General features: G+C 41.4%; 1 protein-coding gene across 1 annotated transcript in view; it reads right to left on the bottom strand.

Moving 5' to 3' along the window:
• The window catches only part of LOC124159508 (discoidin domain-containing receptor 2-like), a 574242-nt gene that overhangs the window by 296468 nt on the left and 250923 nt on the right, over positions 1-26851 (bottom strand). The window contains exon 3 of the mRNA XM_046535367.1: positions 4878-5047. The gene's annotated coding sequence lies outside the window, so the exon portion shown is untranslated. The remainder of the gene's footprint in view (positions 1-4877; positions 5048-26851) is intronic.

Genomic DNA, 26851 nt, shown 5'->3' with positions numbered 1-26851 from the left:
CTTGGACACTTCACGACTATCATTGAAAAGGAGATAAGAAAAGTCTAATATGATATCTCCATTGTTATGGTTGAAAATATAAATCCCTTAAAAATCTCCAACTTGGCCAATTACAGAATTTTTGCCTTTAACTTAATTTTACTTATAAAAATTTAACCCACTACTTTGCCCATCCCCTCTCAGAGACACTTTGCACCACCTTCTTCTTATCAACTTTCCTTTTCTCTTCCCCACGAAGAGCATCCATCATCCCCATTCGCTCTATCTCCAGTCTGTTTGTTTCCCATTCCCTCTTTGCACTCTCCATGGAGACGAGTGTTGGAGGGGGAGGAGGAGTGGGTAGTGGGAGGGAAGGGCTCCTCATTTCAAAGAGATTCACGCCACGCTGGCTCTCTGTGGAATGATGCGATTATTTCGGTAGCAGTGGACGCTCGTAGCCCACCACCCCCACGACCTCTATGACACCCTCCCTCCCACCCTCACCCCATCCCCTCATCTGCATCCACCCCATCAACCGAACCTCGCACGGTGGTCGGATTTCAAAATTTTCATTTTTTTTCGCACAAAATTATTTCATTTTCCTCCCGTCCACCGACATCATTCATTCCTATTATTATATAGAAACGTTCGGAGGAAGCTTGGGGTAGTTGGATGGAATGAGAAGGCTTTGTGAATAAAATTTTTGGCGGGAACTGTGGAGAAAGAATGCGGAAATTTTTTATTCCACGCATTCGGATTTTTTCCTCACTCGGGTAGGAACATGCAGAGTGGGAAAATTGCGGATAAGTGGACTTTTGGGTGAGGATCGGCTTGCACGCAACGAATACGGACTAGTTAGTTTCACTACCACGGGTGGCGTGGAGAGAAAGAGAGGGATTTTTTTTCACGGGCGTAAATTTTCTTTTGTTCGTGTTTCTTTACAACTCATCATTTTATACCTCCAGCCATCGGTGGAATGGCGCCCCATCACCCTCGATATAGCCTCTGTTATCTATCACTCTTCGATATCTCGTTTTTGAAACCGCCGTCGACGTCGGGTTTGTCTGGTGATACGGAGCGGGATAAATCGCGCGAAAGAAGTGAGATTAAACGGACGACAATGGAGCGAAACGCAACGCGAATGGACTGAATGTCAGCCGTTTAAAAACGCTTTTTTGTGCTCAGGTGTTTATTTCTAATTGTATTTTTTTTCTCTAAAGGGTCCCGCAAAAAAAACTCGATGCTTATCGTGTGAGGTCCCGTTTGGTTCCAATGAGGTGCGATGTTACGCGAACCCGTTCAAACTTCCAAGCGTAAAAGTGGATCAAAATCCGAGCCGCGCTGCGGAAAAAGCTTTTGACTAAGCTCCATCCGCTGTCACGCTCATCTTTGATTCTCTAGAGAAGTCCATTTTCCCCTATGCGGCAGCAAAAACAAATTATTCGATTTTAATTGTTGATATGGTTATCGGATGCGTTAAATAGAATTTAAAATAATGTACGATTTTTTGTCCTCCCATTGGGAATTTTATGGTGACTTCGTAAATGCCAATATTTCCATGGCCGAGTACGCCACAGGACACAGGCTGACATTTTTTTAAACTAGCAGAGTCAGTTTTTTTATTCAAAATTGACTTAAAATATCTTGACCATGAATTACAATTGAATTCAGATTTTTAAGCCGGTTTTCCCCCGATGATTTGTTTCAGTATTTTTAATTGAGAATTGCGTACGTTTTAGTCCTTGTACCTCATCAAACAGTGAAATGACGGTTTTTTAAACTTAGTGGGTAATTTTTTTTAATAAAGATTCTCAGAACATTATATCTATTATTTTTCCATTTTTTGTCTCCTTGGAATTTAGGGGTAAATGACGCCCTGCCACTTACAATTGATTCGAGGAAATGCAGCCGTGATAATTTGACTTAATTTACTGGCTAAGATCACGTGTTTCATTACTTTTACGAGTTTTGAATCAATACAAATGAAAATGTACTCTGATTTACGTGATTGAGCGAGACATTTTAACTCATTTCATCCGTACATCATCCGCGAAGCCAATCCGTTCGATCGTAGACAATTACGCCGCATACGTCTGTCGCCCAAATGGAACGACCAAATTTTTTTCCACACCCCGGAGTGTTTTGGCGAGAGCACATCTCTTTCCCTCATCTCTTTGACACTCCCAAACCCACCTCTTCTCCCTCTCCACCCACTCCATTATTAAAACGGCCCATTTCAATGAAATTCCGGCCAGGTTGGATGCAATCAACACCACTCTATATCGGGAGCGAGATTCGTATCAAGTTTCGAGCAGTAAACAGGCAAGAGTGCGTGAGCTTCCTCCTCCCCCCCCTCCTCCGCCCATGACCAATCGTCCTCCCCACACCTTTAGGCGTTCCGTTAAAAAATAGAAGCCCTCTCCGTACCCCTCCAGGGTCCAAACCACCGCCCACCCCGCTCCACGGCCTGACAGCGCCTTTCTCATGCACAGTGCATCCCTTTGACGGGCGGACGCACGCTTCCTCCCGCGTCGTAATGCGGGCATCATCCCGATACACATCGGCCGACCATCGACGCTATCGGTTCGGACTTGGATGGGCGTGCTGCGCTCATGTGCCTTCCGACAGCAATGAAGCCGCCCTTCTCCCTGAGTCCCCCCAAGGGCTGCGCTGCCCTTCTCTCGCGTTCTTTTTTTCCCGCTCCACGTCGGAGTGGGGTTTGGCGGACGGGTGGGTGTAGTACGTACGTACGTTGCTCTGGCTCCGGGCTCCCTTCCTGATTGCGGTCTCGTCTCTATCTCACGGATGAAGGCGCGGCGGCGTCACCCTGACGCCAATTTGGAGGTATCCCGATGGCGACTTGAACACGGGAGCCGGGCGTATCCGAAATCTCGACGGGAGGATTTCATTTTCGCTGCCATTGAGGTCGGCCGGGCGTGGGATGGGCGTGATCGTCTGTTTCCTGGCGGACTGAAGGTGGGGAGTTGAAGGGGAAGGGGACATGCATCATTTCAAGACGTGAATCCCCGCACGTAAGCCTTTAAACTATTCTCTGATAAGGGTGTACAAAATTTATCCTACTGAATTTTTAACTATTCTCTGTTAAGAGAGTAAAAATGTTTTCTGCTAAGTAACGTAAACTTGCTACGGAACGTAAACCCCCACACGTAAGCCTTTTAACTATTCTCTGGTAAGAGGGTAAAAATTGTTTTCTTTTAGACCGAATGTTTTTCTTTAATTTCCACACTCCATTTTATCCGATGCTTAATTCTCTATTGGACAGTCACTGAGAGGATCGTGGAATTAGGCTGTATTAAAGAGGTCATTTTAAGGCTGGATTATAAACTGTCATTAGGCCATGAAACAAGGATTTTGAAATTCTGAAATCTGGTAATATTTCATGTACCAAGTTTTGTCGTGAAGCAAAGTTCACGTATGAGGATATTTTCCCCTCTTTATGTATTTCCAATTTTTTATTCAATGATTATTCGCACCAATTTCATCCTATTCCTTTTATGTGTCCCTTTAAATAGTTGCATCAATTCCGGTCATGACTGCATTCACTTATTTCCTTACTCGTTAGGCAGAAATGAGGTGTGGGCACTGGAGGGAAATGTAATTGGAGCTGTACACTCATTTTATCTTCCATCAGCTTCCATCATTTATTTTCCATCGAGTAAACTGACCATTTTATAACATAGGCACACGCATTTATACGCTTCTTGTTAAGTGTTATCATAAAACATAGAATATCATAATAATAAAGGAAATATCAAAACCCTCATTGATGATTGCAGCTGTTCATTTATTCCAGAGTTAAAGGATGAACCAGTTTTTATGGCGTAACAAAGTGTTTGCGCGTCGAATTCCCCACTGGTGAAGAGCGAATTAACAGCGATGGAGGTTGGAACTCGATGCTCAAATAAATGAGATACCATCTGAAATGCCAATGAACTCGGACGCTGTGTCTAATAAACACCGAAGGTCTAGTCAGCTCAAGTGAAACCTGATGAACAAACATAAAACCTTAGTGATTCGAACGGCTGAAAATTCCAGCGCGCAATAAACCAGGAGGCGAGTGTTTGTTTACATTGAGGTGTCATTAGACTCCATTTAGTGCGAGAGGTTTGTTCGCGGTCACGGCGCACTTTAACGACCTGCGCCCAGCTTCCTCGACAGGATTCCAGAATGCTTGGGGCACTCTAACGATGGAGATAAGGGAGTTGTCATCAATTGCGAAGAGACAGGAAAGCGAGTAAAAATTGGGTATGAGAATAACTAAACCCCGTCTTCCAATCCAATTAAAAGTTAAGGGTATTCCTGCTGGGAATTGATATTTTCGCGTCGGTTAACAGCGAAAAGTATTTCAAGTTAATTCTTAACTTATTAGCTTGATAAATTACAATTTTCTCAGTTATCGGTTTCAAGGAGAGAAATCCACTCAACCTTGATGACAGAAGATTGAATTATATTACACCATTTTCATATTTTTCAGATTAATAGGATATGTAACCTGACCTGAATTTCAATTTACAGTGTTATCTAAATCACTCCAAGTGTATTCACGCCATAACATTACTATTGCACTTCTTCTCAAGAATATTCATTAATTAAAGTTTTCACGCATATGAAATTATATAGGGCCTATAATTTACTTCCAACCTCGCGATGTTCACCAATTAATTTAATTCAAATAAATAGCAATAGCCTAGCCTTTGAATCGAGCTCTTACTTCCGGCGAGTAATATTTTACATTTTGGATCATGATATGGTGACACCGACGGCTATATTCAAGCGAATAGATGAACATTGATTGTATAGCTATCAATCCTTAGTCACTCATTGCTTGGTATCTCCCTAACACAGGGGTCGGAATTAATATGAGTGGTTGCACAAACCTTGGGAGGAGCGTTTGGAGGAGGTGTTTGGCAGGGTGTCGGTCGTGGCCGCACAGCCGCTGGGTTGCGACAGCCGCCCCAGTCGCCCCCTCGGCCCCGCCGGCGAGCGGATCAGCTCTCGCTGCACTCGGCGGCACCCGCGGCGGCATGCACGCTCCGATATCCCCGACCTGTAAAGTAGAAAAAAGTAGGTTTTAAACTCCCAATCAGGTCAGGTGTACTAATTTTGACCAGTATAGTGACGTCATGACGTGTCAGTTTCATAGAATGAATTGGACCATTCTTTTGCATGTGGCACAAATATGTGATGAATGGTTTTTGCTTAGCACCATCAAATTATTGAATTTAAAATATCTTTACTGCAAATATCCACGGTAAAATGAGAAAAAAAATTAAATCTAACAAGTGCCTTACGAATTTTGACAGGAATATTTTTTTTACTCATATAAGAGAGAAATAGGTAAGGGTGATATTGTTATCAAGCCATGCGTCCATGTCCATATCATGTCAGACATCGCTCTTTCCGATTTTGCTCAAAATTGAATCTTGCGATGCAAGCATACGATGGAACCGCAATCTGTTGAACTGTAAGTACCCATGAAGTATACTTAGATAGGATTAATTCGCATAGTAAATTAGTTATTTAATGCATATAAGGTGAGCCTTGAAAGAGGAAAAACCTGAAGAGGCTTGAACTACGGAATCTTACCCTTCGTGTGCGTCACCGTCTTGATGAAGACGCCGTTTTTTGATACCGGGCGTCGCCACTTTTGGGTTAAATTTCTGGCCGCACAGAAAAACGTGCTCGTACGGGCGGAGAGGAAGTAGGTAGATATCCTTAGTGGTAAGGGATTTGGGCGTTACATGGAAACAATTGGGATCGTCTCAGGTGGGACCCGCGGGACGACAATCATCCATACAAAGGGCCACTTGCAGGAATTGTGGGGAGGGGACACGCCTTTTCCGGGACTGAGAGAGAGAGAGAGATATGTTTATTGGGGCGGTGAGAATGCGGGGATGTCCTCTTTCGGATTACACACTCTCTCCCACCGCCATCTTCCCCTGACTCATTCCCTTGTTTGCCTCTCGTTGAGATATGTGTTCGCTCCGCAGCCATCGTCCTCCGGTCTCAGGTGCATCGCGCGTCGCCTCTCCACTCTGGCTCCGGCCACTTTGTCGAATTAGCATCCTCGCGCCGTAAAACAAGCTCCGCAGAGATGGCGTGGGCGGCGAATCCTGACTAATTGCGTAATTACCGTGATGACTAAGCCTCCATTGCCTACGTATGACGTGCAAGGAGTGACGACGGTGAGGGGATGAATAGTTTAGATGGAAAAAGCTCCACATCTGCATAATATGTAGTTTTTTTTAGCATATTCTCCAGAATAAATATCGTTTACCTTGACCGAGACACGATTCAGGATCTTCTAGCTATATCCTTATTCGTCTTATTGTTAAGTAACTCTTATCACATTTTTCTAATTTATATGGTGGTGATATATTCTCACTTGGATCATCTGTCTCGCATATTCATGATTAAAAGGCCTCAAGACTTTATTTTTTTCAATATAAGATCCTGGTTTACGCCTAAGTTAAAAATATTATTCCGATTTTTCATCAATTTCGAACGACTATATCTCCGAACTGATACATTTTTATAAACTCAGTCAATGGCTGATCCACTGCCTTTTTGTAAAACAAATCTTATAAGAAAAAAAACTTTTCGCTCAGGGAATCTTATTCCTATTTAGGGAAAGTAGGGAATACCATCTAGTATATTTTTAACTACTCTTCCACCATACCTTTAAAAAAATCTTAGGGTTTCTTTAGATTATTCCGTTGTTTCTAACTTTCGTAAAAAATTAGTTAAATTTTCACCATTGCGTTCGGTAATAGATGTTTTTGCAGAGTCGATTGTGCAAAATTAATTGTTTTAATATTTAGGGCACCATGTACATTGATTACATATTTTTATGTACAAACTAAAATTTTCACTCCTATACGTAACGACCATTCACGAGTGCATGTCTGTGTTCATTCACTAGTTTTTTATTCACGAGTATATTTCCTCGATGCTGTTAGTTTTTATTAAATGGTGGATTTCATTCAATTTAATGATTGATTAGTAATAGCATCATCTTTCACCTATTTTTATTGAACAATTATAATGCTGGATATTTAATGGCATTATTTTGAATAATTTTCTATTCTTTCGTTTTATTTGGGAAAGGAATTCACCAGAAAATCACCACGAGAGAGAAAATTGAAGCAAGTCTAAATCCATGAGCTGTAATGCTCTGTCGTTCGGGTGATCTGAGACTGCAATGAATCCCTTGAATTTTTATGCTTGAAAAAAACCTAGATTCGTAAAATGTCTCCCGCACATTGACCTCGCAACCTTTTTGCGGTGGGCAACTTTGAGTGGGGGCCGATTAAAAAGGAAGCTCCCGCTAAAAGGGAGGAGATCTGTGGGACCACATAGTTGAGAGCGGCGGCGTGCGGTCCTTCGTCCCAAACGCCCGTAGTCTGGATTGCGCCGTCGCCGCCGTGTCGGAGCAAAGGGAACGAGGCCAAGTCGCGACGAAAAAGAAGTCTGGGATGATGAACGAAATAAAAGAGAAAAAGTTTTAATAGAGGGACAACAGCTCTCGTCTCTCGGAGCGGGTGAACACACAAAGGGAGTCGCCGGCTTATGATGCGGCGCTGTCAGGAGGAGAGAGAGGGTGAGGGGAGAGCGCTAGTCGCAAATGGAAGAGTGGAGTGGGGAGCCGTCGGTGACATTGTACGGGAATGGGGGAGGCATAGGGTCGGCGAAATAGCCGCGGAGCCACAATTACGCATTTGAGCCGAGGATTTGAGGCAAGTTAAGAAGGCCCTCACAATCAGACTCCACATCCCTACTCCACAATGACGGAGTCTCTTGCACTCTGCAATCTCTTTTCTCACTCACTATGGGATTGTGCTGGGATTGTCCAGTACATGTATTCGAGTACACATACAGTTACTATTTAGACTACCCAGTAAGGCATTCAAGAGGAACCCATGCATTCGTTTTCGCGCTCGACTCTCAAAATGAATACGTGGGTAGGTGGTGTTATTATCCCCATGTTGTATCTGTCATGGTATTTTAGTAGTATAAGCTGGCTATCAAATATCTGCATCAAAGTGGGTAGTTATTATTTACTCATCCAAGAATTTCATTCGTCTTTGTATTCGGGAGCTTAAATGAATATTTGAAAGTCTTGTACGCGTAATAATGTGTAATGTGTAAGTCCGAGACTCAATATATAAAATAAGGAGAAAGAGATTCAGATTGGGAATAGGATGAATATGCGTGGGAAAAAATGACATGTTAATACATGCAGGGGAAATCGGTCAAACAACGACAAATGAAGGCTACCCACAAGATATACTTCATGTAATGAGTAACGTCATGAAAAAGAATATTACGTGAAGGTGAAAGGAGATAAATGAAAATCCTAGCATCCAGTCCGCAACAGGAATACATCATCAAATATAAAATCAAGGTAACAGCAAAGGAATCACGTTCATCAAGGAGGCATATCTGTTGAAAAGAAACATAGACGCCTAAACATAAGGAAAAGGCTTTCGAAGACGTACTTACACGTGGAGTAAAGCTTTGAATGGCAGCGAAATATGAACTATTGGAAAGCCAGGAGAAAATAAGCCCCTGCTGCTATAACTGAAGAATATAAGTATCATTATGCATCCTCTAGTACCTGTTAAGTACCTTTCTGAGCACTCAAATACCTTTATGCGAGTTCATAGGGCCCAATTCTGCCCAACTCAAATACACGTCCACCCACGTGACAGGCTAATTCCTCCTGCCCATCTTTCTCTTTCCTCCTCCTCCATTTTTCACCCTCAAAACTCTCTGTTTCGCCTTTTCCTCCATTCCTTGTTAACTCCCTTCGTCTTCAGCATTATCCCATCTTCCTTCCTTCGCCTTTCCTTTGAGTACTATTAATGTCATCTTCTCGTTTGCATAGTACAGTTTCTCGTCGCGCCCGGTTTCATGTTTCTTTATTTTCATCGTCTGTCTCCTTTCATTAATCAAATTGTTTACTACCCCGCGGCTTTTCCTTGAAGCCTCATTTCTCCCCAATATCCTGTCGTTATTCTCCACCTCTATTAAATCCCGCAGTATATTTTCAAGGTGGGCGACAGCGGAGTTGTAAAGGCTGGAATTAATCAAGCTCTTGACTGCTACAGTCACATTAGTTTCGCAAGTATTTAAAATTAAAGGGTGATATAATTAATTATACATTAGAGATAATTTTACGTCACTGATCGGCTGAGGCATTAATCCTCTTTAATTGATTTACTCTAAGTTTAATAAACTCTTGATCGATGAATATAGAATGAATGTAGGACTTTTATAAAACGGTTTCCTTTCGAAATCTTCGCATAGTTGAGGAATAATTATTAGTGAGAAATTTAAGAACGATGGTCATCGCGTGTGTTACGAATGAGGTGTAGCTTTTTTTAAGCCCTGAAGAGTGAATCAGCTCTTTTTAAACTTTTGTGCCCATTTATCCTTTACTATAAGATGCTACTGAATACACACATTGCAGTAGAAATGACGAGTGTTAAACTTCCATCCACGGAGTACCTAATATGCTAATTTTTTACCGAAAAAAATCTTTTATACCCACTGTATTGCTAAAAGTTTCAACTTTGATATAAATTGGTTATTTTCAACAAACATAAAATTGCTCCTGTTATTACATTGGGGAAATTCTGCTGAAATACGTAAAAATACAAATCTTTTTCATCAATATCGAGAAAATATTCCATTTTCATCCATACGGGAAGATTTGTAATTTTCCCTTGCAAAATATTTCATCTACTACTCCATTCTCATCAAAGAGATTTAACGCTAATAGGAAAATATTAGCACTTGACTCGCCGATTCCATTAATCATATCAGAAGACGAAGGTAACGCGACTGAAACGCGCAGATATGCCAACCGCTTTCGCCAGCGGCTAATCTCTCCTTTATCCGTGGCGGCTTCTGCACGATCCAGCCATTTCCGGAAACCGCCACATCACATCCCATCCCATTCAACTCAATTGTACTGATTGTTAAAGCATTTCCATTAGCTCAAGGGACACCCACCCACACACCGGCACTATAAACTCTCATCCACGATCTCCCCGCGAGAGATATGTACCTCCTCCGAGCCGAAATTAATTCCCTTTCTCTTTCCAGACACGCCCGACCGCTCCAACTCCCATTCGCACATGCGTATACATATATATATATATACACACACGCATTTGGCGAAGCATAAATTCAGACGAGACAAACGATAACTCCATTCTGAGCAGTGTGCACACACTAACGTTACACAGATTAAACACAAACCTTTTGGCGGGGTTTCCACGCTGCCGTCCTAAATCTCCCTCTACCTATGTCTTCATTTCTCTCTCTCTCGGCCTTCTCTTCCATCGCTCTTGTGCAAAAATCCGGTGAGAAGTTTATCCAATCCCTCAAAAACGTAATGCCACAACCTATCTCGACACTCAATGGTTCCCTTTATCTTCTCCACAAATATCCTAACTCCCTTCCCATTCCGACCAACTCTCACCACTCTCGTCTTATTCTCTCCACCCACCTTTCAATTCCATTCTCCACACACACACACATACGTCAGCACACATACCGTCAGCCTTTCTTCCCTCAACCCCTCTTTCGTTATTCATTCAGCGTGTATTTTGCCTCCATTGTTTCCACGTTGTCGACGTTCTCTTGAATTTCAAAGACTGGGTCAGGGCTTCTCTTCGGAATGTTCCTGTTCTTGCGAATCAGATAACTCAGAAATTCCAAGTTTTAGTTTTATTCTTATCGATTATGCCATTGATGCGGAAGTATTTTATGATTCACCTGTCTCCGATCGAGTAAATTGGATGAAGGTTAAAGATTTGCGTTTTTTGGTGAGATAAGAGAATTTTTAATTTCGCTTCGATTTTTGTAAAACGATTTATGTTTCCATAAGTCGCGAATTTCAGCTGAGCCGGATAATATTATGCCTCGAAGTTTTATTTACCTAAAGTCGGGTGTTAATTTTGTTAACCACATCACTACATTTTCCGTGAGAAGAAACAATATTAGAATAATTAATAAAGTAATCCGTGCATCAGGAAACTGAGGTCCATTGCTGGAAAAAAATTGTTTTGTATTGAAATAATTACTATGAAAACAGCTTTTTAGCTATCTCGCTCTTCTAATCAGACTACAAACCAGTAAATATTAATCGCTGACTGAAAATTTCTTATGGTCTAGGACTTAGTATTCGTTAAAAAATATTTTACACGAAAGCTAAAATGACCAAATCAAAAAATCGGTAGTATTCTGTTGTTATTCCTTAACGATTAATATTTTGTGATAGAACGCAGTATTTGCTCAGCATTTAGTTTTTACACCAACCGTTTCATTAGCTTGAATCATTTAGGTATTCTCTCTTGCATGTATCATGGCTTTCTTAGCCTTTTCAATTAATTAATTCAAATTGTAAGGCTATTATTTAAAGCCACAACCTAAAATTTTAAATGCAGTTTTTACATTACAGTATATCTACGTGCATTGTAAGTAATTGTCAATTTGAATTTCACACTCATTCCCTCCGTATTACTACATTTGTTCTGGATCGATATGAATTCATGAATGCGTGCTGTTTGAGCGGAATAACTTTGAAGTGAAGGGATTTTGAAATATGACAGGTATGTGACGCCTAAGGAATGGTATTCTATGCTCTGAAAACTGATGTGAATTTTATGGGATGCAAGAGATAGGGAGTTCTGAGTGCATCATTTTTTATTCGTCGGGGAGCTATGTTCAGATCGCATTTTACATCATTCCGTCCAATATAACGGGCAAAGAGGACGTCCAATGTTCCACCACATTAGCTTCATCCTTCCACTCAAGGGCTCCCAAAAGATCTCGGCCATTCTTTGAGCCCTTTTGCAGGCCGTGCCGAAACCTTTTCCCCATTCCATTACTCGTGTCATGTGACGTAATCCGTGACAAGGGGGAGACTTTCAGAGATTTCCGGGAGTAGGACAAGGAAAGGAAAGGGTTATATAGAGTTTTACAGAATAGATATACAAAGCCGAATTGATGGCCCTATGCCATCTGCTGGAGCTGAGTGGTTTTATGGTTTCCATTTTGTAGAAAATTACCGTATCATGGAGACACATTAAGTGGAGTGTTTCGAAATCGTTCATAAAGAGCATATTGCACTGGATTATATTCAAATGTGACGTACCAGGTAAATCAATTGATTAGCATACGAATATCTCGCAGGTGACCATAATGGAGTACCTTCGAATTTATCATGTGCTACAAAGTGCTAAAGCATGACACTCATATTTAGGATTGGAAGGAATAACTTATGAAACATAGTATAACAAACTGATCAAAATCAGTCTTACACTTATTGTTAAACCGGGATTGATTTAGCACCCTCAAAACTTCTTATTATTTCACCCTTGTGAGCAAGAAGCTACGAAATAAATATCAACTAAACGAGTAGCTTGGCTTCCCTGTCGGAGAAACAGACAGACTCTTTGGACAATACTCATAATTTGCCTTAGGAAATTAAATTAATATTTATTTTTAAATTGAAAATAATATTTTTGCGGAAATTCGAAAATTAATACCGTATTTTGGCTAGGAATATTGATTGAATGCAGTATTCTTTCGGCGAACATGAAATCCCGAGTCATAAAAAAGGGTTATAACAAGATAAAAATGACATTTTTCTACTCTTTCGCCGTGGTGTGGTAGTGACCGGCAGCGGTGGCCTCTCTCTTGACCTTTTGTTATGCGGCTCGCCCCATTCCTCACGCCAGACTTCCCTTATCAAACAGAGAGAGGGGGAGTGACGAACAATCGTCGCCCTCCCAATCCACCCATGGGCCACCCGTCATAGCGAATTGCTTTTTATTTGAGAGCCTTATCTCTCTTATTCCCAAGATTTTTTCTGCCCCAGCAGGCATTTATTCTAAGAGTTGAGGTTTTTATTAGCCTATTACATGCTTGAGTAAGCATTCGAATAGATGTAATTAATTAATTTTCAAACGGAAATTCAGGGTTGCCTCACCGCTGCTCTGTGTATTATTATTCTGCATGTAGGTTTTTAATCCCATGAACAATTTTGTTCTCCTTTGACTTATATAATATGTCTCATATGAATCCATATCTTGATAAATATCCAATATGTATAATATCCAATGCATAATAATTTAAGTGTTCATCCCCTTTTAAAAGACCTTGACGGAAGCATATTTTCTAGATATAAATCATATTCTTACTGATAAGAAACCTTAACCTATTAAAAATCCGGCTTTTCATGATTTATTGTTGCTCGACACGTGAAATGAAAATTGACAAACGTTTGAAAAATCCTTGAATATTACGTATATTTAGCCCTCGCTTCATGTTTGAGGAAGGACTTGGAATTTCCATTATAGTTTCTATACTCATTTTACTGGAACCAAGGCCAATTTTCTATAGTAAATGAAGTGAATAATTTAAATAGCTCATCGAGAGAATTTTTTTTTCTAATCGATATATTCTTAAAAAATCAACAATAAGAATTCGATTTATAAATTTCAAGAGCATTATAATGAAAAGCTTGCGGAGCTTCTGAATTAAAGGGCTATAAAATCAACCTAAGATATATCATCACATGGGAAGAATAGTTACAGAGTTTACTTGCAGCGTTGGGGCATGAATAAATCATGGAAATGATGTCCGGACAGTTGAATGGTGAGATGAGAGATAATAAGAGGCTGTTTTCATCGACAGAAAGACTGCTTCAAATGAGAATGCAAGGTCAAGTTGGAAAAAGGTAAGGAATATTATTGGTTCGTAATTAAATTGGAATCAAATAAAAGAGAGAAAGTGACAATCAATGATAGACTGGGAAGCTAAGAAGGGCATGAAAATGTCCCTCAATATGTATAGAGATTCCAACACTTACTTAAAGAAAGTATGAAAGTAAGAAAGCATGAAAAATACTGGCAAGCTGCGTTGAATTTGAAAGGAAGCGCATAAATAATTACTTTATAGGCCATGGCAGGAAGGCATTAACTATTGAAAAAAGAACAACGCTGGCATAACGAAAGTATACGGAGGAGGATTTAGCTTCTATCAGAAAGAGAGGAGGACGCTAAGAACACCATACATTCAGGCGTTATGGATGGAAAGAAAATTCAAAGCAGGGAGGAATGTCATCCCTATACAACGCTAACCGTAGGGAACTGATAAAGAGGGAGAGAGAGGGTGAATGGGAAGGTGGAGAAGGAGATAAAGCATGGAAATGGTGATAGGAGGAGGGAACGGTATGGGGAGAAGAAAGAGTGAGAAGGGAGAAGTTAAGGAATCCAGAGGTTAGCATGGCTGGGGAGATGGGATTCTTAGCTGCCTTCCCTGGTTTCACGAGCTGCTCCTGACAAGGACTTCCATTCATGCCTCGTTATATTTCTCCCATCCCAGCGGCTTCAAAAGCCCCCTCCCCTCCACCGCCTTCCTCTCCCTCCCCCACTCCTTCTCTTGTTAAACCCCCCAACGCCGCATCCTCCCCAATCCAAACCCCAAAGATCCACCCACTCTCATACCCTTTCAACATATATACTCTCATCCTTCCTCCCCTACATCCTCAGACAGACTCCTTATCCCGTATGCATCTCCATTTCTCCCTCTTACTGTATCGAACCTAATTCCAACCTCCTCCTTCTCCCCTGCCCCCTTTATCTTACGGCAGCCATTCTCTTCGTAGTCCAAAGGGGACCCACGCACCATCCTTGACGTACCCCTCACTCTCACTCCATTCTCGGCCCCGGAGGCGTACGTCGCAATATGGTTTCTTGCGCTCCTCGCAAGTACCCTAACCAGTGTCATACGTCCGACTCCTGTTGTCCTGTTCTGACGGCATTATCGCTATGGCAAAAACCGTCCACAATGCCGGCCGATGAAGCGTGGATCTACCCTCAGGAAAAAGGAGGTATATGAAAGGTGGCTGCGCAGTTGACGCCAACAGTGAAACCCCCAAATTCTGTATTAATATGAAAAAATTATTAAGCACTATATCGGGATTTAGTAATCAGGCCCGTCATAAATCACGTGACCTGGGGAATCACAAAAGTAATCTCCAATTGCCGTAACGTTAGGCGTCGCGTCACAGGTATGAAACAATTTAATGAGTTGGTTAGCTGGAACGGGATGACTAGCAGCAGTGGCTAAACTGTCTGCGTGCTTACGAAAAATGCGACGCCAAAAAGCGGATTTTATAAGGTCCCAAGGTCGAGCGAGCCGGCTACATACTTGAAAAAGCCAAAAGGGTACTCCCTGAGGCCTCCACCCACGGCCGCTGCGCAGGCTGGTGGCTTGGAAGTAGTCATAATATAGTGGCGTCGCCTGAAGGCTACGATGTAGGTGAAAATGGAGAGGAGGCGGCCGGGAAGATCGAAAAATCCTCCTAGTTTAAACGATGTAATATGCTAAAATTGAGAGTATTTTCTCAATATTTGTCAAGCACATTAAGGGGTATATATTTCTACGCACGCCGTTAACATACGCTGAACAGTAGGCTCACGTATTTCATTTTTATTTCGAAATAACTTTGACCCTGCTAGTCATCTCAACTGCGTTAATTTCGGATGCTAGAAGTTACTTTTTCGAAGTCCTTTCCCTTCCGTTCGCTGCTGTTTTTCACCTGGATGGGTTGGGGGAAATAACTTCCCCTCCTAACGATATGATTGGTTAGTTCCTTTTATTAGCCCGATTTTTTAACCCCTCCATCATTCTACCTGACCTTGGCCGACCTCGAGGGTGGCGGAATGCGAGTCGTATGCGTATCGTGGAGTTCTTTGACACATGTTCGTCTTTGTTTGCGTGGAAAAGAAATATTCGGATATTTCATCAACCATGGGAACATATTCAGAGGAATAGGCGCCCAGGAAAGAAAACATGCGATTCCGATTTTTTATATCTTTCCATGCCTTTCCTAGAAGCTTGCAAGGGTATGTCTATGGCTGTTGTAGGTCATGGTGGGTCGGTTTATCGTATCAGAGACCTTGAATGAGTATCTCTTCTTGTGTCATCACCTATCACCGTAATTGAGTGAGTAGTTAAATCTATTTACCTAGTTTTGCTGATACACATTTAAGCGTGATTCGCAATTACTGTTGGGCATCGATATTTAATTGTCCCTGATAGATGCGTTTATGCTACGTTCTCTCAGATTATTTTGTGATAAATACCTAATAGGGTAGTTTCCTCCATTAAAGAAAACGAAAAGCATTGATTATGATTCGTTGCCCACCATTAGTGTATTCATAATATACAAATTATTCGGTTTTATAAATCACAGTTTAGACGAATGGCAATGGTCAATTTTAACTGCATTTGAAAATGGCCAGATTGGCGCCCATGCGATGCCACTCCACGTGACGTCACAGGGACCTAGTTTCTATACGAGTAGATAGGAGTTTTACATCGTCTGAGATTACCAATGCATGCATAAGGCACAGACTTCATGGAAACATCTCTTAATAATCACCTATTAAAACTGCCTATCGTCGGAATGTATCCTTCGTTTGATAATCCTTATTTAAGCCAAGCGCTATCTGCTAGCAGTGTACTCAGCTACCTGCTAGCAGCCTGCATCGTATCAGAGCTCAAAGCCTCGCCCCAAGGTCACCTCACAATGCGGCAGCGGGAAGCAGACTGACGTCACGCGGGCTTTTCCCATCATTCACACTTACCCGTCGCGTTTTCGCGCGCTTGAAATTTTTCACTTTTCATTTAATCGCGAAAAATAGATATCGTCATTTAAAAATCTGAAAGCGTGAAATGCGAACTCCAGGAGTAATAATCTTTCGATTTAGGCAATAAAAAAATAAAAGGAAACCCTATTGTCGACTTTGAGAGAATAGGGGTACGTCTGGAAGCTATTGACAGTCTCGTTAACCTATGGCGGCGCGATAAAATAATCTAACGTTATGATGAGTCAAAAAGTCTAAAATGATGACGTTTTTTAAGTGTTAGAGGCTCATTTGGTCGTTAGAAATTTGCATACATCCGGTGATATCTTGCTGATGTGTTCAACTGAGAGAATGGCTGACTCATATGACCTTATCTTATGTTTAGGCGGCCGTCTTATCCTAAGTGACTCATCGGATTCCTGCTCGTTAATGTCACACGTGATACCGTGTTATCCCTTAATTCTCTGTTGTGCTGAATATGGAATAGCCCGAGTGTATTCATTTTAGGAAGTTGCTGTGTGAGCTAATAAATAGTGAGATTATTAATCCTCTCTCTCATACTCTACCTACTAGATGGGGTTATCTTACTCCCATAGATCAGGATATGAATTATAGCAAGTTACAGTTACAATATGAAGTAATTGAATTTTATTTTGCATATGGTCTTCGGGAACATGCAGTTTCAGCTAGGACTTCAGAAAAAAAATCGAATTTAATAGTAAAATATGATTCTATATGGATGTAATTTGTTATCGTTTATACTGTATCATACTAAATTTTAACTATATGCTAAAAACTGGACTCACTCCTTCCAATTCCTCGCCTAGTGTAAAGTTCCCTCGTGATTACTATGTTTTTTAAATGGTTTTATACGGAATGGAGGTGAATGACAACTAGTATTTCATCGTAAGTCATATCTTGTATTTCATCGCTTGAGTTTTTATATTCTGTTAAGAATTCAAAGGAAATTCCATATTTTAATGAGGTAGTGTATTTCATTGCATGAAAAAGCCCGATTTATGGTGGCAAACAGAAGAGGGAGTTCCTCCTCATGCATTTTACGCACAAATTATTCCGTAACACGTCCAAATCCCCCTCCTCTTTTTGACACGCACTCTCGCGCAATTGAAACCCTGAGGGCCCTCCTCATTTTGTGAACCGTTATTCGAGCTCATCCTCCCCCTCTCTCACATAAGACTGCTAGTCGGCAGCCGCCGAGATATGGGAGCATCACACAGCTTCCCTATGGCCGCGTAAAAATTTGCATATCCCCCGTGGCCAGCGGGCGTGCATACTGTTTGTATGTGTGTCTGCGTAGATGGCGTTGCAATAACCCGAGTCTAATCTCGCTCGCAGCCACCGACCCTTCCCCAGAAAGCAACCTCATTCTACTAGCATCCCACCCCCTCACCTCTTTCCCCCTCCTCCTCCTTAACCTCCTCCCTCCTCACACTCTCGTATCCTCGAAGAAGACACCGCGCTGTGCGACCTCAGGAGTCCCATCCCACACACCCCGCGCAGTCTTCAACTTCCATGCCCACCGTGCTCAACAGGCTGTCAATCTCTTGTCTTCCCTTTAAATTACACCGTGTTTTCACTCTCCCTCTCGCCTTCATCTCCCTGCTGCTTACTTCCACTACACAGCTCGTTTTGGTCGATGATGCTCTCTCCCAGACTCTCTTCTGAGACCGTTTCTAAGTATATGTATATCTCTCTCTCTGCCTTTTTTTTTGTTGAGTGGAAAAATGCTGTGCGGATGAAACCAGCTCCAAGGGTAAGGGAGAAAGAAGAGACTCTCGATCTCATCCTAAGGCGTAAATTGTTTCCACAACAGTGTCGTAAAATATTTTAGTGCCTCTGTGTCCCGCGGGGCGGCGGTTTGGGAGGCGTAAAAATTATGTAGGAGGGTGAGAGAGGTTGGAGAGCGATGGGAAAGACTATAAATACACGCGTGTATACTTCTTAAGGCGCTGTTCAGTACCCAGATGATTTTACAACCTCCTCCTTCAGTGTACACGAGTAATTTCTTTTGAGAGGGGTAACGATGTGATCTGTGATGTGCCACGGACTTCATTAAAGTTAAAAAATTGTCTCCATACATTTTGCTGAGGAGAAAACTAATAAATTACTTTTCATTCGTTTTCCGTACGCGATAAAAGTAAGAAATTCAACCACTTAGTCATTGAATGAAGTAGAGGTCAACATAAATTAAAGACAGTGTTGACGAATTCCTTGAAAATAATTTTCAAAACTAAGAAATTCTTAGTACTTTTTTGCCTTACCTTTATTCGAATTTTTGTACTCATAGCATATAAATAAAAACTTATGTAAATCCATGATATTAATATCATGGATATCAATAACGAATTTTCCCCTATATATTAAAATATTTGATTAAAGTTATAGCCATAATGGGTCATCAATTATGTCGAAAAGATCTGTGCTAAAACTTTTAAAATAATTTTGTTCGAAAACAGTGCTTGCCAAAGGCATTTGTAGACGACAGAAATATACTATGACATTTTGTCATAATATTTTGATGTGATGTAAATTCGTATCAGTCACAGTTTAATATGATTGCCGTTCTGCATCGTAAGTGTAAAAACAAAGTCGGGAAACCGTAATCTCAGTAATGGATATTTCTTTGAAGAAGAGTTTTTGAAGTAATAGAACCTAATAGCCACCATATCACATGCGATTCAAAATTGAAAAAACGGAGAGGAAAACTTGTATCCCTTCTTTCAGAGCCGTCTGATTCCTCTTGCCAACATCGACCCGTTGGAATTCATTTCGATATGGAATTTAAGACCACACGAGGAGAATTTCTAGCTTTCAGCATGCAAGGCATTCTCCTCCCCGAATCCCGTTTCAAAAGAACGTGGACAGTGCATTGAATTGCTCCTTTCCATCCTCTCCGTTTCCTCTTTTGCTTCTTCATCTCTTTTCTTATGCGACCATCTTGCCTTCTCTTTATGCGACTCAGCTCACGCAACTGGGAGCGGGGAGAAAAAAAAAGATAAGTGGCTGAAAAATGTGCGGGTGCCTCATAAGTGCTAATGTATACGACCCGCGGTGGAAACGCGCCGAGCATTTCTGTCTGTTAGCACACGCACGTAAAGAAATACGGCCCTTGGCTTAAGAATTAAAAAAAAAAGTAGCGACAATGGAAGGCATTGCTTTAGCTCATGTATTCATGCGTACATGTTTGTGCTATTGTAAGAGTTAGAGCAGTCTGTAGCAGAGCACACATTCATATGCTCTGAATGAAAGAAAAACCCGTTCAACCATTAAATGATTCTTTTTTTCCTCCCCTGCGTTGTACGAATCCGTTTTATATGGGCGCCTTATTTATAGTGGCGTAAACCTTGGAGACATAAAATTGGTATTGCTCACAGTGAATTAATTGCTACAGTGATAAATTTTCGGTTAAGAGATTAAAAAATTCAATATGTCGGGAGAATTATAAGATTTGTCACACTCTGTGGTATTATTGTCATTGTTTGGAGAGTTGACTTCTTTCAGTTTTGTCGTGATAAAAATTGTAACCAATTAGATTAATTATGGCAGTAATTTCGATGTCAATAAGTTTTACTTATCTTTATGAAAACCATTACTTTAGCCGTGTCGTCCCGCTAGCGTTGGACACAGGAAATGGTCTTATCTATAATCTATCATATTTGATTTCAATAGTGTGAATAAATAATGGTAAAATAAAAGTTCTTCAATTGCTAGTATGGATATATTCTGTACCTATAAATATTTTTTTACTAGTGCGCATGACATCTTGCCTGTTGCCGGCTTCAATCTTTATTTCAATCTAATCTCAACTGAAATAAGCGGATTTGAAACTCAACTAATTGTAAGTTATATAAGCAAGGGCCATTCCAACAATTCAATGACGGCTTCAGGCGGGGAAAACATCCTCTGAAGATACTTTGAGTTTATTGACCAAGCAACGAGGCGAGTGGTCACCGATCTGTCCCTTGTTTGTCCCGTGGCGAGTGAAAGGGATGCTACCGTTTGAACGAGTCACCACTAGAGAAGAATGATTAGCATTCTCCATGTTACACACTAATCACCTGAAAGATTCATGCGGAGTGAAAGGAAGAGGCAGAAGGAATTTAAGTGCGTGACTCGGACTTAAAGCTAACTGCACTGAATTGTGATTATTTTTTAATATAATATTCCGATGTTCTCTGTGAGGATATCCTAGGTAGGTGCATTAGTTACTTTGAAGGTGACATGATTCACACAATTCTACAACTTAATTGAAGTATTTGATTTAGTTCACTAATAAAAACTTTCGTTCGCATGCGAAAATGTTTGTTGCTCTTCCAGAAGACGTATGTTCGGGCCACGCTTGAACTGTTTTTGAATTCCAAACTCAATCGCGTTTGATTTTTTATCGTCAATTGTCACATACTGTATAGCCTCAGAAATAAGTGAAGCGTTACTGTTGATAAATAACCAATTTCATCTTAATTACCATGGGATAAGCAACTGCATGATAGGAACGACACAAAAGAAGATATAAATGACGTCACATAATGGGCAATTGCTTTCGAACAAGTGCCGTTTTACTGCAATGAAAACGTCCATGTTAAGATCTCCTTTGTTTCAGCGGGCGCGGCGCTTTCAAGATTAATCAAACGCCTTTGATCACTGCATTGGTAGCACTTGGCTCAACCTCACGTGAGCAACAATCCTTAGCCCGTATCCACTCGCGGAAGGAAGAAAACTTCTCGACCGTAGTCCTTTTGTTAGCAGGTGACGGAGAGAGGGAGCTTACCTAACCTTTTGCTTTTGTTGACACGGTGAAGCTGTCGCAGATCTCCCTTTCCTGTAAAGAACAGCCGCTAAGAAGTCCGAAGAGTTCCATGGATCGCGTGCTTCGACTCACATCTTGGTTTAACAACTTTAGACTAGTGTATCAAGTCGAAATCTATATGTCCCGAATTGCCAAGAGTTTCTCCTATTCTTTTTGCCATCTGAGGGATAAATTTGCGCCAATTCATGGGAAACTTTTGCCTAATTGAGATCGTAGAGCACTTGGTTATTATCAATTTCAAAAGGATCTCACATCTAAGTTTCTGTGAATTTGTAGGTCATAAATTCTTGCATCTAAGTTTTACATGTATGTCTTTGATCGGTTGATTAATCATTCCATAATTTTTCTAGCCGCAGTCGTCAGGTCTTTTCAACCTACCTACGCGCTACTATGGGCTAATTGCACTGATGTGTGATGATTTTGCCACTGTAATTTTCTAAATGGTGTCTCGAGTAAGTTCATTTTTATATAGCCATGTATGATAAGATAAAACATAATTTCCTCGGTTCAAATGGTGTAATTATCTGTACCTATCATTAATCCTTTTAGCACTAAATAAAGGCCGTATTCTACTCAAAAGAATTTTTTAAAGAGGTACGTGCTTAGTTTACAGCTAATATGCATGTGTGCTGCCTATTATTTATCTTCATTTCTAAGGTGTCAAATCCGACGCAGGGATTATGGACCGAAGTTTTTGATATTTTAAATCAGCAAATAAAATTTCACTGAAAATCACAATACCCCAATCACACTCTGGTCTCTCTCAATTTTTCGCCGCGACCCTGAAAACAAAAGTACCCACCTCTCCTCCAACCTTGTCCTCAACCCATTAAGTTTAATGGAAGGCTGTTCTTTCACTTCAAAAGCTCACACTCCGAGGTTTTGAATGCCCTCATGCGCTCACTGAGCAAAATTCGCACGGCGAGATGGATCGAATTAATAATGGTCACCAGTCCCAGTGGCCTCACCGCCCCTCCCACTCCACAGTCACCCCCTAAAAAAAGCCTCCCCTCACAACCCTCCACTTGTATCGCCAAAGTTCGATTCGGCCGTCCATCCATGACCCGAACCGTCAGCGCGACTCTCTCTCTCTGATGAGCCGTGCGAAAGACGCAGGTGGCGCCAGCATCGGCGCTTCCCCCTTCAACTCCCCCCGCCATGCCGACACATCGCTCCAAGCTCTCTCTATCTCTCTCCCTCCCTCCACTGCCGATTCCATGTTGCGTTAATTGCGCAAAGGGAAATTCTGACACGGCCCTGCAGGCCTTTTTTTTAATGCTTCTTTGATTTGCAAATTCTTTGTCTTTTTTCTTTGTTCTGCCTCGTTTACCGCCGATCTAGAACGGCAGCTAAAGCGAGAGCGATGGCTCTTTATCCGGGAGTTTGCAAGGCGAGCAGAATGCCACTCGATCTTTTGATGAAAGAGTTATGGTATTTGCGCGACTGAATTAATTGCTTGCAGTCAAATATGCTTTAATTGGAGTGAAACATAAATTTTGAAGTAATATTATGAAGAAGAAATTACCACTCAGTTTTATACCCAAGAGTTTTTTAAAAAGCCACTTGAAATAATAGCTCGATTGCTACCAAAACTTTGGAGTAAAATATTTTTCTCTGCTGCCTCATAACGGATAAAATATTGCGTGAGTTTCTGAACTTTATTTAGTGATTTAATGTACGGAATTTAATGTTTTGTCGAGCAAATACTTATATTGATCAAAAATTATATGTTTACGTTTTCTTGGAAAGGAAGATAGAAGACATTGAAATGTACATAATATGGAAATGCGTAATCCAAGTAAATAATAAAGTATGCCTCGTTTACATTACATTATCTTAGATGTAACCCAAATGGTTTTTAATGCTTCGTAACTTTGATTAAGTTAGAGCATACGCATTCAATTTACCCCAAAACATGGTAAGGAACTATCACATTAGAAAATGAGTGACAAAACGAAACAATATTAGTTCCGAAATACAGCTTGTGCAATGCGATAATGAAAGTAATCACATCAATTCCATTTTTTTTAAGTCACGATCGTCGGCTTATCGTTTCACACGCTCCCTCCAATACTTTTAAGTGCTTTTAGCGTACAATTTCCCGGTTAAAATGAGAAACTCCTATTTTCCCAGCAAATTGCACGCCGTCCATAAAATGCTTGATTCTGCACCACTTCCACATCGCTTAAAACTCGCTCGAATCTAATTTCCTCACTTTGCCGAGAGGAGCTGCCGAATCGGATACAATACCTTTAATCTATTAACCGATCCCTCAGTCCCAGCCATTCAGTTGGTACGCACAGCAGGGGAGGAATGTGCCAGGATTTGACCGGAAGAGAATGAATTAAGCAAGAAAACAAATAAATACGTAAACAGAAGGCTTCAAATCCGATGCATAAATACTGACTTGTTGGCTTTTGGGATAATTTTACTCTCGCTTCCACTCACCCCTCCCCGCGGCGAATTCATTCAAGCACCATTTGTCATAGCGGAAGCCAGCGGCTGAAGAGCCTAAGCGCATTAGTATTTATCGGCAATTAGGGCCGGACATGCGGCCTCTGGGATCACCCAATAGCCCGACCAACCGGGCCGGCTACATCGCCCGCCACGCCGCGGCCAGCCCTCGATGCAATTGCCCGATTCGCCCATTATGGTTTTCGGCCATCTAAACCCTCACCCTCCTCGTAGCGGATTCCTCCCACTCCACAGCCACCGCCTCGTTCTCATCCTCACAAAACTCCAATCCCAGCCCGTGCTTCCCTATCTCCCTCCGACCGGCCCTCGAAAGCATCTGCCGTTTCGTGTCCGTGATTACACATCCCAGTGACTGTGTGTGTGTGCCGGGGGTTGAGGGCGTTTTGGGTGGGTGGAAATTTTGACTGTCCCCCCTCCCCCCATTCAAACCCCCTTCACCCCTCCCGCATCACTTCCGCTCTCCTCCGCCGCCTAAATGGCCGGCGCCGGCGGAGAGCTGAAAGGGTTTTTGGACTCGCAAATGAATTCTCTTCTCGCTGAGTGCTCGGCGAGAAAGAAACTCCCCGAAATCAAGCGGATTGTTACGAATACTCCGTGGGGTGTGAGGGAGTGTGGGAGGTGGAGGTTCGGTTCAGGCGTAAAGTGGGTGGAGTGAAGAGGGATTTCCTGTGACGTCGTCGGGAACATTCCCCGATAACGATGGTAATGTCGCGTGATATTGATTATACTCTTGAACAATTACCTGTTCATTTTATCGATGCCTGCCTTTCACGTGCAGTGAAAATGAGAAATAGAGGGAACAATGAGGCTATTTATCGACTGAGGAATATTTGAGTACTCGATTATTTCCTGGAAATGGATAATTAATATGAAAATATATTACGAGATTCTTCTAGAGCAGTTATTTATATAATTGGATGTCTCTGGTTCGCTGTTTTACATTTGCAACTTCTTTAAGTTCTATGTTACCTTCAAACATGCATGTAAACAGACCTGTCCCTATATACACTTTACTATTGTGGCATTTAATCCAAAGTTGGGACTCACAACATTGACCCAAACCACTGATGTCGTGCTGTTTACATTTTCACCTGAAAACCCCGTTCATGACGTGCTTGCTTCGATTTGCGCTTGTCAGTAGTGGTCCAGAGAAAACTCCTCGTGACTCCTAAAAAAAAAGTTTTGATGTTGGGACCGATACTTTGCCCTATTAGTAACGATTTAGATTTTTAACAAAAGAATCTACTTTTTAAATGATCGAATAATACTACCACTAAATGAACGTATCAAAATTCTTCATGACGTTGCCGACCAATTTCACTTTTAAATGTTTTTTTGCGAATTGAAAAGAAATATCCAACAGTTATTGGCGTTGTTGTCATTGAAATTAAGATACTTACCCGTTTAATATTATCACTACGAATCATCATTTATACATATGTCTTGATTTTGTCGATATCTATATTCGTCGATAATCTAAATGGTGCATTACAGCCGTCTCCTTTGTTCATCGAGAACCCAGTCTGTCTCCCCTACCTCTATCGATCGCATGCATTATATAAAACTTCGGCAAAACACTTTTTTACTGGACATAATTCCGCGGCGCGACGCCGCTGCGTTATTTTCTTCCTTATTTCTCTTTTTTTTTCAATCTATTCTGGCTTGTTTGGCCTCTCATTCTACCTTCATTTCTCCCTTTTGGTGCGTGCCTTTTGGCGTACTGCAAAGTTAGAACACCCGTCCGCAAAACGATGACAAACTAATTTTATGAACTCTTTCCAAAGACTCTAGACTAATGCTATGAAAAGATCACAGTGCGCAGTGTAGTCTTATTTCATCGGGAGCTTTCGATATTCAGTGCTAAATACTTAATGGTAGGAATACGTAATCAAAGGAATACAATGTCGTTGGTGATAATCGAAATATTAATTAGGTTTTCAGCAAAGGCCATTGACTTGTTCTGATCCATGAAAGTTTTCAGTCATATATGTACCATTATCTTACGATTTTCGATAATTCTACATGGATATATGCCATACTGTTATAGGTGGCTAAATTTGGAATATATTTCTGACAATATTGTAGAAATTAGAAGTCCGATAACAATGAAAACTTGAGCGATCTGAGCGCGGAATCACTAACGATGGTCGATTAGCCATTGACACTGGAGTACACATTGGCTATTTGGTTGACAGTGAAATATCATAAGCAATTAACTCGGCCTGAAATTATACTTTGTGGAGATATATAAACACATCTACTACGGTGGACAAATGATTTTAACAATGCAAAAACGACTATTCAATGATCAAGTGTAACGAGAAACATTTCTAATATTTGAGCCACGGAATGAGTCTAGTAATATGTTTTCCTGGTAAGTCGGCGGAACATTTAAATGGAAGGTTGGCAAGAGGAATATTTTTTGTGCCGGTAGGGGTGAAGGGAAGAGGGGAGGTCTCAGCGGTTCCCTCATCTTTATCTCCGTCCTGAGATCTCGCGTGACCGAAAGACAAGCCGAGCAACCCATGCCATTCATCCCCTTCTGCTCCCCCTCAACCCTCTCCCATACAATCGCCATTATTTCTCCCCACGTAGACTCACATACACATAACAAAACTACACCCACTGGCCTCACCATACGCTACAACACTTTTTATAGCACTTAAGTTAATTTCCGCCGTATTCGCAGCTTACCCTTCCTCCCCACTGTCACTCCACTCCCCTCCTGACCCAATACCCCCCTCTCCTCCCACCCTTCGTGTGTTATTACATGATTTCTCTCTCATTCCCGAAACACTGCCGAAAAATTTCCAACGCCCTCATTTTTATATATCCTTCCTCTCTCACTCCTTGCTTATGTTTATTCTCCTCTCTCCCT

The sequence above is a fragment of the Ischnura elegans genome, chromosome 1, assembly GCF_921293095.1.
Source record: "Ischnura elegans chromosome 1, ioIscEleg1.1, whole genome shotgun sequence".
Taxonomy (NCBI): domain Eukaryota; kingdom Metazoa; phylum Arthropoda; class Insecta; order Odonata; family Coenagrionidae; genus Ischnura; species Ischnura elegans.
The sequence above is the reverse complement of the archived record's forward strand: the minus strand, read 5'-3'. Positions and strand labels throughout refer to the sequence as shown.